Source organism: Pongo pygmaeus, chromosome 2 (genome assembly GCF_028885625.2).
Source record: "Pongo pygmaeus isolate AG05252 chromosome 2, NHGRI_mPonPyg2-v2.0_pri, whole genome shotgun sequence".
In the NCBI taxonomy this organism is placed as follows: domain Eukaryota; kingdom Metazoa; phylum Chordata; class Mammalia; order Primates; family Hominidae; genus Pongo; species Pongo pygmaeus.
In genome coordinates this window covers 198291773-198296919 of record NC_085930.1, presented here as the reverse complement: position 1 = coordinate 198296919, position 5147 = coordinate 198291773, and positions in this window count along the sequence as shown.

The following is a 5147-nucleotide window of genomic DNA, read 5'->3' as shown; positions in this document are numbered from 1 at the left end:
TGTTAATATATGTACATATATAATATGTATACTATATACATATATAATATGTATACTATATACATATATTATATATGTATACTATATACATATATAATATATGTATACTATATACATATATTATATATGTATTATATATATAATATATACATATATTATATATGTATAATATATATACATAAATATATATGTATATATATACATAAATATATATGTATATATATACATAAATATATATAATATGTATAATATATATAATATATAATATATATTATATATGTATATACATTTTTTTTTTTGAGACTGAGTCTTGCTCTGTCACCCAGGCTGGAGTGCAACGGCATGATCTCAGCTCACTGCAACCTCCACCTCCCAGGTTCAAGCAATTCTCCTGCCTCAGCCTCCCGAGTAGTTGGGATTACAGGCGCGTGCCACCATACCCAGCTAATTTTTTTGTAGTTTTAGTAGAGACAGGGTTTCACCATGTTGGTTAGGCTGGTCTCAAACTCCTGACCTGGTGATTCACCTGCCTCAGCCTCCCAAAGTGCTAGGATTACAGGTGTGAACCACTGCACCTGGCCCACAAATTTTATACAAGCAGATAGTAATACTTCTTGAGTATTAAGATGAAAGACGTATGGTTTAACACCATTGCTGTTTCATTCATTAATTCATTCAGCAAATATTTAGTTTGTGCTATGTGCTAGGAGCTATGATAAATACTATAAAATGTAACATTTACAAGTGGTTACATACTTTAAAATCTACTCTCTACTAGGTAAAATAAAAGGAACAAAATACAAAATTTTTAGTAAGCAGGATTTCCTATAAACCAAGGGAAGATGTGCTCAGCACCTAGTTTTCCTGCAGCAGAATTTGGTCCTACTACAGCAATAGCTGAAGTGAATGTGAATCAGATATAGCCCCCTCTCCAGAGTCTACTATTTAATGAGCAGAAAAGATACAAATAATATCAGAAGAAAGAAAGAGATTGGTGTAAGTAATAGGCATGATGGGAGTGTTCAGAAGAGGAGGGAAGATGGCTTTTGGCTGGAGGGATAAAAAATCCACTTCAAGTGATTAGAGCTGATCTCAAAGAATGAGTAGGTTTTGTGTATGTCGAGATGAAGAAAGGTGTTTCAAACTGATAAAACAATAATTTGTTTTTTTAAGATAGAGATGGAAAAGCACAAGGCATACCTGTGAAAGACCATTTTCTCCATTTGAAAGTTTTATATAAAAAGATGACATAACAAATATAATTTGGAATCAGATCATAGTGGACCTTGAATGCCAAGATGAAGGCGAAAATGCTAACGTCTAAACTCACCTTTACTTCAACACCAGCCAAGAGACAAATCACTTATTAAGTGATTGTGATGGTTAATATTGAGTGTCAACTTGATTGGATTGAAGGATGCAAAGTATTGTTCCTGGGTGTGTCTGTCAGGGTGTTGCCAAAGGAGATTAACATTTGAGTCAGGGCCGGGTGTGGTGGCTCACGCCTGTAATCCCAGCACTCTGGGAGGCTGAGGCAGGCAGATCACCAGGTCAGGAGTTGGAGAGTTGGAGACCAGCCTGACCAACATGGTGAAACCCCATCTCTACTAAAAATACAAAAAAAATTAGCCGGGTGTGGTGGTGCGTGCCTGTAATCCCAGCTACTCAGGAGGCTGAGGCAGGAGAATCACTTGAACCTGGGAGGTGGAGGTTGTAGTGAGCCGAGACTGCGACACTGCACTCCAGCCTGGGTGAGACAGAAAGACGAAAGAAAGAAAGGAAGGGAGGGAGGGAGGAAGGAAGAAGGAAGGAAAGAAGGAAGGAAGGAAGGAAGGAAGGAAGGAAGGAAGGAAGGAAGGAAATACGTTGCCGGGCGTGGTGGCTCACGACTGTAATCCCAGCACTTTGGGAGGCTGAGGCAGGTGGATCACCTGAGGTCAGGAGTTCGACCAGCCTAACCAACATGGAGAAACCCTGTGTCTACTAAAAATACAAAAAATTAGCTGGGCGTGGTGGCACATGCCTGTAATCCCAACTACTCGGGAGGCTGAGGCAGGAGAATCGCTTGAATCCGGGAGGCGGAGGTTGTGGTGAGCCGAGATCGCGACATTGCACTCCAGCCTAGGCAACAAGAGCAAATTTCTGTCTCAAAAAAAAAAAAAAAAAATTAGCTGGGTGTGGTGGCACATGCCTGCAGTCCCAGAATTCAGAATTTTGGGGAGGCTGAGGAGGGAGGATTGCTTGAGCCCAGCAGCTCCAGGCTGCAATGAGCTTTGATTGCACCACTGCAGTGCAGCCTGGGAGCCTGGGAAAGAGAGTGAGACCCTATCTCAAAAAAAAAGAAAAAAAATTTGAATCAGTGGACTGGGAGAAGCGGACCCACCCTCAATCTGGGTGGGCACCATCTAATCAGCTGCCAGCACAGCTAGGATAAAAGCAGGCAGAGGAATGTGGAAGGACTAGACTGGCTGAGACTTCTGGCCTCCACCTTTCTCCCATGCTGGATGCTTCTTGCCCTTGAACATCAGACTCCTAGTTCTTCAGCTTTTGGACTCTTTGACCTACACTAGTGGTTTGCCAGGGGCTCTCAGGCCTTCGGCCACAGACTGAAGGCTGCACTGTCAGCTTCCCTGCTTTTGAGGTTTTGGGACTCAGACTGACTTCCTTGCTCCTCAGCTTGCAGATGGCCTATTGTGGGACTTCACTTTGTGATGGTGTGAGTCAATACTCCTTAATAAATTCCCTTTCATATATACATCTATCCTGTTAGTCCTGTCCCTCTAGAGAACCCTGACTAATACAGTGATTGAACACTTAATTTCATGATTTTATGACTCCTATTTTATTGAAAGCAAAATGAATGAAATACATCCATATCCTCAAGTGTAAATGGATTTTAATCTTCAATTAATTTCGTAACGGTAACAATATTTGTGCCTTTGAACTTTTCATTATGGATCAGGTCACTTATTCCTGAGAAGTTAAAGTGTTTCCACTATAAAGCTGCTGATGTCATCCTTAAACTGGAAGGAAAGTTGTAATCTCAGTATATTGGCTTCAAATACTTCTTGATTAGGCTGAGGAGTTAGTTATTAGCCCATGTTGAGAGAGCAACATATATTAATTAGGACTCTCCCAGGAAAGAATGAACCAGACCAGCAATAGCCATCTCCTGTTAGGGAAGCAAACATTGGTCTAGCTGCAACATTCAGCTACTGGAACTTCATAATACACACACACACACACACACATATGCACACACACACACGCACACACACACAGACACGAGGAATCCAAACATTAATGAAAATGTGTATCCACCAACAGCCATCTTTCCCTTTTGTTTTCAAATACTATGAGATACGAATTGCATGTCTTGCAAATACTATGAGATGTGAATTGCATGTCTATGAATTGTGGGGATAGCTTACAGCTGAATAGCTCCTTGAAAGACTTATACACCTTCAGGCATTGAGTATCCTTCACCTCACCCCATCTATAGGACCGTAATGTACCTATGCCCCACTTGGTAACAGAGCCCAGTACTTGCTTTTCACTTTTGTTTTGTTTTTAGAGTCAAGGCAAGGCTTTACTAGTTTATGATTCATGTAACTTGGATAAAATCACTCAATCTACGTATCCTCATTTGTTAAACAGCACAATCATATTTTTCTTAGAGGACTGCTGCAAGCGTCATATGAGAAAGTGTTTGCAACTATTCTTGGTAAAGTATGTGCACATATTGTCTGTTACTGTAATTTAACATGTTTTATCAAGCGTCTACTATTTCTGGGGCAAGAGAAATGACAAAAATATGGTTGGCTTCCTTTGGGGGTGCAAAGTCTCTCCTGAAACATTTGGGTAAGGTCAAGTGTTGTGTAACTATTTGTAGCAACTGTGCGGACTTAGGAAGTTTCCTCTTCCGCATGACATCAGATAATGGGCTGTATTTAGATAATACACAGAAAACATAGGTTTACAAGATCAGCATCAGTTTAGGCCACATCACAGTGTTCCAAGTGGAGGGTGGAAGAGAGATGGCAGTTCTGAGAGAAATGCATAGAGAGAGACAGAAAGCTTAGTTAATGAATAGCTTTCTCTAGAGACTGATTCAGAATAAAAGAAGTTATATTTAGCCTAATTAAGCCAAGTTACTTTAATTAGGTTGAAATCTTTAAGTTGCATATGTGGAAAATATCCTTGGACTTTCTCAGTTTCTTGTCAGAGGAAAAGAAACATGAGGAATGACAAGCTGAGTGGAATTCTCAGGCAAGCCTGAGTAATGAAACAGCTAAAGAACAGGGCATTCTCAAAGGATGGCTCCTTATTTTTATGATAGAATATACATTAAGCAGAAAGTTTCTTAATTCAGTAAGACCCCTTGACAAGCTCATATGTATTGGTATTTCTATTGGTACTTTATAAAGTCACATTTTTATGTATAGGTTAATAGTGTCCATTATTAGAATATCTAATTTATAATAAAATAATGGTTGGCAACATTCACTGAGCACCTATTATGTCTTCAATGCATGGTACATTTGTTTTTTTTGTTTTGTTTTTTGTTTTTTTTTTGGAGACAGAGTCTCACTCTGTCACCCAGGCTGGAGTGCAAAGGTGCAATCCTGGCTCACTGCAAACTCCACCTCCCAGGTTCAAGTGATTCTTCTGCCTCAGCCTTCCGAGTAGCTGGAATTGCAGGCATGTGCCACCACGCCCAGCTGTTTCACCACATTAGCCAGGCTGATCTCAAACTCCCGACCTCTGGTGATCCGCCTGCCTCAGCCTCCGAAAGTGCTGGGATTACAGGCGTGAGCCACCACGCCTGGCCCGTTTTGTTTTTAATAACCCTAACAGGAGGTGTTACTATCCTCAGTGTTCCTATGAAGAAGCTGAAGATCATAGAGGTAAAGAAAATTAACAGCCAGTGAATGACAAAAATTGGTTTTGAACCTGGACCTGACAAGCATCACAGGTAACATACAATATACTTATAATTCCATCTCTAGAATTTGGCAGTAGAAACTTGATATAGGCACTAGGAAAATATTTTGTTTGATTAACTGACAACAGATTAATACAATTGGGAGGTTAATTCTGTTAGACCTAGGAGGAACCTTTGAGACCCAATCCCAAATCCTCATTTT